Source organism: Squalius cephalus, assembly GCF_949319135.1.
Source record: "Squalius cephalus genome assembly, chromosome: 2".
NCBI classification, from domain to species: Eukaryota; Metazoa; Chordata; class Actinopteri; order Cypriniformes; family Leuciscidae; genus Squalius; species Squalius cephalus.
Genome location: NC_137123.1, coordinates 51,155,425 through 51,165,477, shown reverse-complemented (window position 1 = coordinate 51,165,477; position 10,053 = coordinate 51,155,425). Strand labels below are relative to the sequence as shown.

Sequence of the window (10,053 nt, the reverse complement as noted above, 5' to 3'; positions counted from 1 at the left end):
TTTTTTGCAACATACAATGCAAAATTGTTCCCTCGCGATTGGAAGCTCCTGTAGCCGCCGCATACGCATTTCAAAACATCGCAACGTGAAATGCCACAAAAAGCGGTTTGTGAATAGGTCTTAGTGAGTTAGGAGTCCTCTCGAGTTTTTTTGGATTGCTTAAGCACGATTTTAAAACAGGGCCCGTGTTTTCAAAACACTACACACAATTAGTTCTGTTTGCACGAGTTACACTCTGCTGTGATAAACCTAAAACACTTTTAGCACTTCTACTTCCCTATGATTAGAGTAGGCTACCATCAACAAAGTACAAATATAATGTAAATTCACCAAACACTACACAAGACCAATGTTGCAGACTGAAGAAACTCATTTATTTCTCAACATGCCCAAAATGTTGACATGGAGATTCATAATACTGTAACAAAATGTCACTTTATAGAACGTATTGTACTGTAAGTTTACTGTAAAAAAACAAAAACAAAAAAAACTAGACATTGTCTCTTCGCCTAGCTGGATCTGGCCAGAGAATTTCATCAACATCGCAGGCAATGTTGTCACTAGCAAGACACCTTGGAAAGAAACGTCTTGAATGACGAATCCATCCTTGCATTGCTGCTACCTCCATCTGGTCACAGGCCTCCTCCATGGCTTGGATGAGGGGTACCTCAGCCTGGAGACGGAGATCATATACCTTCCACCGCCATGCTGAGAAAAACTCTTCTATAGGGTTGAGGAATGGAGAGTATGGTGGAAGATATAGGACGGTGAAATGTGGATGTTGCTGAAACCAGTTCTGAACCAGAGCAGAGCGGTGGAAAGACACATTGTCCCAGACAACAATGTATTGCATATGATCGATTTGATTTGCTGCTGTTATGTTGTGCAATTGGTCCAAGAATGCAAGTATGAGTGCTGTGTTGTAAGGGCCCATATGGGCATGGCGGTGGAGGACCCCATTCTGTGTAATGGCTGCACAGAGTGTTATATTACCCCCACGTTGCCCTGGGATATTGACTATAGCCCTGTGGCCAATGATGTTTCTTCCCCTCCTTCGTGTTCTCGTCAGGTGGAACCCAGCCTCATCTACGTAAATGAACTCATGCTGGATCTCCTCTCCATCCATTCGTAAAACTCTCTGAAGAACAGTGTCAGGCAAAATTGTGTAGTTCAGTGTAGATCTAGTATACATATTACAGTACAAGATTATGAGACAGTATGCAAGATCACACTGCTAAAGTGAATACATACCTCTGCATAATCATGCGGCAGTCGTTTCACCCTTTCGGAATTGCGCTCGAAAGGCACTCGATAAATTTGCTTCATTTGAATATGTTTTTTTTTTTTTTTAGGATGCGTGCCAGTGTTGATGTTGAGACCTGATGGATATCGTTGAAACTGGCGTGGTTATTGACAATGTTAGCTTGGAGCTGATTGAGTGTTATAGCATTGTTGGCCAAAACCATGTTTAATATCTCCCTCTCTTACTGTTCTGTGAACATAGGAGGCCTTCCCCCTTGTCGTTCCTGACCCTCAATCCTATGTAGAAAAAAAACAAACAGTATACAATAGTACAGTAATTTCACAGGAAAAGGTAACAGAAGTGCTGATAGTGCATAGAATACAGTACTGTAAGCAGTTACTGAAACCGTGCAGATGTTTTTGATATGATGATATTTTTACAATACCTATTTTCCAGTCGAAATGTTCTTATCACACTTGCCACTGTGTATCGGCTTAAATTTGGCTGTACTCGCAGTCCAGCCTCCCTCAGCGTCAGGCCGTGGTTGACAACGTGGTCAACCAGTGTTGCGCGGATCTCATTTGTCAGACTCGGTCCTCTTTGAGCACCTTCTTGTCTTCCTTTTCCTCTTCCTCTTCCTCTTCCTCTTCCTCTACCTCCAGCATGGCCTCCATCTCTTCCTCTTCCTCTTCCTCTGTTGATTCCTCCTCTGTTGATTCCTCTTCCTCCCCTTCTTCCTCCTCCTCCTCCTCCTCCTCCTCCTCCTCCTCCTCCTCCTCCTCCTCCTCCTCTTACTCTTTCTCCGACTCTTTCCATTGTGCTTGAAGACCGATGAACTCACCTGCTGCTTTTTATAGTGCTTATACACCTGATTGGTGTGTCTACAATTAAGCAAACAAGTGTTTGCACACCTGATGACTGTGTTGAACCAATTGGTTTGACGGTGCGGTAATTTGACAGTCAGTGCTTTGGTATTGCAAGGAAGTGACTTCATGATATATGTTTGTGTGTAATGGATGTTAAGTGTGTTTAGTGTTTTGCAAATCACTGTGTGTAGTTTTGCAACAAGTGTGAGGTTGACAATGTGCTTATAGTTGTGCAAATATGGGCTGATGTTTTGCTTCTTGAGTGTAAGGTTTTGCTAATAGTGTACTACTTTTAATTTTAGTGTGTAAGCAATCCAAAAAAGACTGTAAGCTGTCCCAGGCTTAAGTGCTTATTTTAGGGCTAAAATGCTTCGTGAATTAAAATTCTTTGTGAATACGGCCCCTGATCACTATGATTTTAATTTTAAATTGTGTCATTAGCCATTGAGCTACCTATTTGCAGTCCCTCTGTACAGAATGTATATAGGCGTGTGTGTGTGTGTGTGTGTGTGTGTGTGTGTGTGTTATCTCGCCCAGAGAAACAACTGAGCCAGGATCACCGCCGATCTTATCAACCAATCTGGAAATCTTTTTGTGGCAGTTTTCTGACCACCAACATCACATTCCCTTGGCTTGAAAATCTCATTTTAAATTGACTGTCACCTTATATACACCCACATGTGAGTACACATCAGGAAAAGGACATTTCTTGTAACAATAACATAAAATTGAATACAGTGCTCAAGCTTGAGTGTGTATGAAGTGTGCAAATTGTGCATTACACAATGAAAGCAGTGACTGTATCAGGGCATCAGGAGATTGTATGACTAAAGGGCAGTAGGTTAATAGGATTGCTTTATTGCTTCTGAAGATCATCCGCAAGGCTGTACTTTTTTTGAAGGCCTTGCTCTGTGCTCATCATTCAGGACTACCAATACACACTCACACAAACACAGGCTCAAAGAAACTTTATTCCCACACAATCCTTGTGATATCAAATCTTTCATAAACCATTACAGGAAATGCTAACACTCAAATGTCCTACAGTATGTTATCATTCTGTATTTATATCCATTAAGAATTAAGCCTGGTTTGTGTGCCTGGGCGTGTGTGGCAGTTGTGTTTTGGAGTCGATAAGAACGTAGTCATGCAGAGGATGGAACAGCAAGGCAGTGGGGCATCAGATTAAGGCAGGAAGCAATTACAATACTGTGTGTGTGGGTGTGTGTGCTTGTAACTAAGTTGTGGCTTATAGGTTGCTTCTTAATCCCAAGCATACTGAATATTTTCAAACATGACACCCGTTACCCATACCAGATACCAGTGAAAAATGCACATGTCGTAGCTGTTTAATATCTCTGACCAGGAAAATAAATGGCATGGACATCATTATACAATTTTCAGTGTAACAGCTTGATACTTCACAAACCTTATTTACTGGCATTGGTCATGCGCTACATAAAATAACTAATTTCTTGAAGTCAATCATCTTTGCTGAAAATGCTAAAAGTTATGCTGTGTTTGAACTCACATTCCTCTGAGAGTGAAGGTTGTCTTGGATGCAGATGAGGGCTGTTCTCTGATGTTCTTATTTCTTTCTAATTAAATTACTTTAAAAACACATCCTGACTCACCAGTCGTTCTCAATCAGCTTGCTCTAATTGCTTCCTGCAGTAGAGCCTTGAATTTTTTTCTGTGGTATCAAGTACTTCGTGTAGGTGCAAAACTTTTAATAACTTTTAATTACAGTTACTGGCCAACAGCTCACTTCTGTATAAATCAAACACTCAAATCCATTTCTACAAGTGTCCTTGTTTGACAGACACAAAGCAATTTATATCCAGCCACCATGACACTGGATTTAACTATTATATTATATCTATATATTATATTATATCTTATATATTATATAACTATCGTCTCAGGCGTGTGAATATTGCCAGTGCATGTGCTCAAGTACTTTATATATAACATATTAGATTGATTTACAATCTAATTTACAAGATTGAAACAGGTTGGCTGTTTGTTGTATTGTATATTTTATTACAAAAAATAGCACAATATTGCACTTTACTGTATAAGAAAAATTAGGAAAACAATTTTCTGTGTTTTAGGCAGGTTCACTTAATTTAGCATTGATTTTTGACATTCCACTTTCAGCCCTAATAGAGGTGTTTTACTATCATTAAAAATGATATGCTTGTTTTGGTGATGATGTTTATTATTGAATATGTTCTGATAAGGCTAAAATGTTTGAGGTGATGCATGTTATATTAGTACCGTATCGGTTATGAGATGATATTAAATGTTTTAATCTGTATTGGTATTAGTGTTATTATCATTAACTAAAAATACTAAACTAAAAATAAAAAAAAACTGAAAAAAAAAATGCATTAAAACTGTTTAGAAATATGTATAAAAACAAAACAAAAAGCTAATAACAAAATGACTAAAAATTAAACAAGCATTAAAATGAAAATGTCTCGGTTACTGATGTAACCCTCGTTCCCTGAAGGAGGGAACGGGAGACGTAATGTCGACGTGACGACATAATTGGGATCCCAATTACGTCGTCACGTCGACGTTACGTCGAACGTGAGCGACTGAAAGGGAACTGTAAATATAAATATGAATACAAACTATAATAGTATATAAATAATACTAAAATAGCCCTGGTCTATATTGGATATTTAATTGTGCATATTCAATTCCTATTTTTATATTTAGATTATTTTTTATTTTAATAACAAACTAAATTCTTGTTGCATTTCAAACTATTCGTTTTTTTTTTCTAGTCGGTTTAATATTTTATATTTTTAGACAAAATAGTATGCATTTTTTATCAGTCCTAAATGGTTAAATTGGGCTTTTGGAGGAAGAGCCCACAAACTGGTAGCCTCAGAAATTGGAATGGTTTGGCAAAGAAACTTTTTTTTTAATGAAAGGTGCTGATTTGCTATTCTTGATCATCCTGGAAAAATCTAACCTCTCCTGCAATGTACACTCTAATCTCATTGATAATCTGGCATGGAAATCAATATCAGATCCCCAGTCTTACTTTCCTAAAAGAGATTATTACATTCGTAATAATGTAAATGAGAACGATCTGGAAGGATATCGATTAGCGGAGGACACCCTTTAAAGGGCCCCTATTATACTATTTTAAAGTTTCCTAATGTTGTTGTGGAGTCTCCTACAACATGTTTACATCAAAGGTAAAAAAAAAAAAAACTGTTTAATTTCCTTATAATATACATTTGCACATCATTACATTTTCAGTGACTCTCAAACGACTCGTCAAATGAATCAATCTCTCTAAATCCCTCCTTTCCACGAGCTACTCTGCTCTGATTGGCCAGACAGCTCAGTCTGTTGTGATTGGCCTACCATGAACAGCGCGTCAAAAACAAAACCGCCCATTGCCATAACAACGTCAGCTTTGCTTGTCCTGAGGCTTCCTACACCGTAAACTAAACACACAGTAACGAATGATGACGTCGATTTTACCATATCAATCCGAGTGCGAATCCGATGATGAAACATTGGAGGAACTGTTAATCAACCCGAACCTCCATCGCAAGGTACATTATATGAGATGTTGCAACTGTAATTCCTCACTATCAGCATTAACAAGTGCATGCCCATCAAGTATTTTTCTAATATATTGTGGTGAACACGTGGAAACTGTATCAATAACAGTGCATGTATACAATGTATTAGACGAGCTCTAGAGTGAATGATCTGATGTAAAATAAACGTTAGTAAAACAAATATTTCCTCAAAGTAGTGAGAATGACCGACAATCTACATTAATAGACACAGTTTTAGGTAATTGTGGCCCACAACTGATTAGCAGAAGAATTTAAGTAAGACAGTAATAATGTGAGTTAGCCAGAAGCAGAAGCCATAAAATCAAAACTAAGTATTTTGAACACCATCTTTCAAGAGCAAGCGGTTTGCGAATCCTGCATTGAACTCCGAGATTTGAGAAGCAGTCTTCAGTAAAATAAAGGGAACACAGCAAAAGTTTAGGATTGTACTGCTGTGATATCGTGGTAAAGATTAACTTTAACTCTGATTCTTCACATGCTCGTCCTTGGGCAGTGAAACAAAACTGGCTTTATACTTTCACATTATAGAGCACAGCGCCGTCTTAACATGATGCTATCCAGCATCTACAGGAATCAGCAGCTGGTTTGAGGTTCAAGTTTTCCCTGGTGTCTGAACGTGCAATAAGTGGGCGAGCAATATTCTAATGTTTCGTCTTGACGTCACAACGGAACGGCATATGACTCGTTTGAAAAACAATTAATTTAATTGACTTAAGTCGACTCTTACTTTTGAAAGACAATAACTTTATATACGGTGCATTATTTAAATGATATTTAAAAACTTTGCAAGATGTTTTCATTCACTTAGAGCTATGTTACACACTACATGAAAGGTCATTTTCAAAAATCCATAATAGGGGCCCTTTAATGAACTTAGTCAAGTTGATCTACAAATTCACAGAAACAGCTACACTTATAGCTTTCTCATGTGTCTTGATTATGAAAAGTTGTTTTACAGTTTTTTCAATCGCTAACAAGCGCTTACCCATACTTCAGATACTTTTTCTAAACTCTTAACACAGACTCACACCTACAAAACACAATTGGCCAAATGGATAATTTTCTTCTCAAAAACACATTTTGTTATATATATACTAACTCTTCATTTCAAAATAGAACACATCTTTCTCTGCACACACTAACTTTACCAAAACACTGGAAATCTGACTCAAAAATTATTCTGTCAAAGAATAACACTTGTTTTCACTTCACAAGGTACACGCAGTCAATCAAAGTACACCAGGTTTCAAAATACTGGCTATTGTTGACATTACAAAAACTGCATAGACTTTTATGTTTCAGTTTTACAGGTATTTGCATGCAAAACATGCAATCCACCGTTTTTACACTAAATTTCTTAGTTGGGAACTGTATGTCCACATGTACAGTAATGTTCACATTCAAAAGCATTCCAGTAAAAAGGGGAACTAAAAAAAGCACAAAATTACTGTATCTAATCTCTGCGATCTTCAGGGTTAGGCCACATGTTTTCATCAACATCACTTCACGAGTTCACCCTTACATCAATTAAACAGAGTAAAGATTATGCGTATTTGGCGTGCTGTCCGGGGGAGGGCTCCGAGCTCGGAAATTTTGCCCGAACCCAGAGTACTCCCCCGTTGTTGTAAGAGTATTTAGGACTAGAAGTGAGGAGATGGGGTGGTGGAGGGATGCTGTTAAACTGTCAACGAACGGTGGTAAGTTTGCTGTATATATACACCTTTTACCTCATTGATTGGGTTGATTAACAGAGTGTGGTCCACTCGTGTTTAATTAGGTTTGATTGTCTGAATGTGCTCCACATGTGTTTAATTAGGTTTAATTATCTGAACGTGCTCCTCCCTTTATTAACTTTGTTAATAAAACATCATATCTGATATTATCCAAGGCGATGCACCTGGGATAAAACCGCTTGGTATGTCAGATCCACCCTTGGCAATCATGAACTGTGATGTCCCTGCAGCCAGCATCCATGGCTTCAAGGAGGGACATCTGGTCATGTGGCTGATGGTCATAAACCTTCCACCTCCATGCAGAAAATAACTCCTCTATGGGGTTGAGGAAAGGTGAAAAGGGTGGAAGGAAGAGACTTACCAGTCTTGGGTGGTAAAGCCACATTGTCCCAGGTAATTACAAAGGTCCTCATGTTTTCACCCTCCTGATCCTGCTCTGGAACCAGGCACTGGTGGAGATCATTGAGAAAGGCAAAGGGGCGCTCGGTATTATAGGGTCCAACCTGACATCTGTGAAGGAGTAATCCTGCATTTGCAATTGCTGCACACATGGTAATGTTTGCCCCTCTCTGTCCTGGCACATCAACGGTTGCCCTTTTTCAATTACATTTCATCCACGTCGACGCCTTTTGGCCAGATTGAATCCTGCCTCATCTATGTATATGAATTCATGAGGGGCCTGGTTGGCCTCCAATTCCATAACTCTTTGAAACAAAGTCATTACTGTATACCACACTGTACTGTAACCTATTACTGTGTAGGTTACCTACTTGCAAAGTGCAAAGCTTATAGAACTGGACATTGAATTGAATATACACTATACCTGGACATATTGTCGTCGTAGCTCCTTGCCTCTCTCACTGTTCCTCTCAAAGGGAACAGTGTAGAGCTGCTTCATCCGCACTCTGTGTTTGGACAATGTCTGCGTAATGGTTGTGAGGCTGATGCTATCGATATTGTCAAATATCTCATGGTCCTCCACAATTCTAGTTTGAATTTCATGCAGTTTTATTGCATTATTTGCAACAACCATTTCTACAATGGCAAGCTCTTGATCATTATTGAGGAGCTTTCCTCTTCCCCCAGAGGGTGGAAGATGTTGCATTCTTTAGAGGGACAAAAAATTCAACATATGCATTACTGTATGACCTTATTGACATGTCAAGTGAGAATAGAAACAGTCCATGTAAAATGCAATATTTACCTGTTGGTTTGTTGAAAGATGCGTATAATGGAGGCAACCGTTGACCGCCTCAAATTGGGCTGCACTCTTTCACCAGCCTCTCTTAGTGAAAGACCGTGGTTGATTACATGGTCAATGATAGTGGCACGAATTTCATCACTGACTACTGTTCTTGCAGCCCTTGGAATGCCACCACCACGCATTCTTACACCTCTACCTTGCCCTCTCCTTCTCCCTGGCCCTGCTCCTCTCACTGCACCTGCACCTCTTACTGCACCTGCTCCTCTCACTGCTCCTGCACCTCTCACTGCATCTCTCACTGGGCCTGCTCTTCTTGTCTGTTAAGAAAATGTAAGCATTGAGGAAATGTGTTCTCTGACTGCATATTGTGTGAAAACGACATGAAATGTGTGAATGGTATGGCCACAAAAGACCGATGCTGTGCTAATTGTGTTTAGAGTTTTGAAAATATGACAACTGGTTGGACAAACGCTTGTTAGCGACTGAAAAAAACTGTAATAAATTTGCAGAATGTCTCGAACACATTCTTTTCCCTTTGCCTAATACCTTGTCTCTGTTTGTTTCTTTCATCACAGGCCTAGCAACTGAGCACTGTGGTGCAGCTGAAACCTTGCAGAGACCTTGATAACATCTCCACCTGGTGAGGAATAGGTTAATCAGAGATTGTGTGGGGGGACAGAGTGTTTGAGGTAGACTACAAGAGCTCAAACTGTGTGAGCAAATGAGTGCTATTATAAAGCACACTGTCTCTAAAATAGAAACATATAAAGACAGAAATACAGAGGGAAAAGAAATATAGCAGAGTACATGTGCATGTCTTTTCACTGTGTAAGCCGACAGATGAAGATATGCATTCCTTTCTCATGGTGCAATTGCGTTGTCTTTGTGACAGTTTAATACAAGACAACAAATGAAAGGGAGGAAAAGAGACCGAGAAGCTGATGCCCTTAATCCACTTTGCATGCCTGCACTGTTATTTTGCTCAGAAAAGCTGTGTTAGCCTGATGAAACACACATTCATAGGGGAAGAAAATGGCGCTCAACACTGCTCAAAAAGCTAATTTTCAAAAGGTTTTTTGGACACATATGCCGAACATATAAAGATTCATATACAGATATACAGTCTTTCCATTATATGACAAAATATCAACCATTGCCATTTATTTTAAAGAAATGGCACAGACAAAGCACATTTTTAAAGACAAAACACAGACTTTGAAGCTAAACATTTCATAAAAAGACATTTGTTCGTTACAAATCACCTGTATGAACTTGATGCAAATTGCATCCACTAAAAGTAATTAGTTTAAATTCATCGCCAAAATGGAAATTCGTTTTGCCATAATTTTTTTTTTTTTTTTTGCAGATGCCTTTTGCTTTGATATTCTGTGTCAAA

At 38.9% G+C, this 10,053-nt stretch overlaps 1 long non-coding RNA gene across 1 annotated transcript; it reads right to left on the bottom strand.

Annotated features, from left to right (window-relative positions):
• Positions 1 to 474: 474 nt before the first annotated feature.
• On the bottom strand, positions 475 to 1,829 carry LOC307153628. The gene is made up of 3 exons (XR_013820181.1): positions 1,252 to 1,829; positions 1,101 to 1,138; positions 475 to 796 (listed from the first exon to the last, which is right to left on the bottom strand). It is a non-coding gene; the product is annotated as an uncharacterized lncRNA (long non-coding RNA).
• Between the last annotated feature and the right edge of the window lie 8,224 nt (positions 1,830 to 10,053).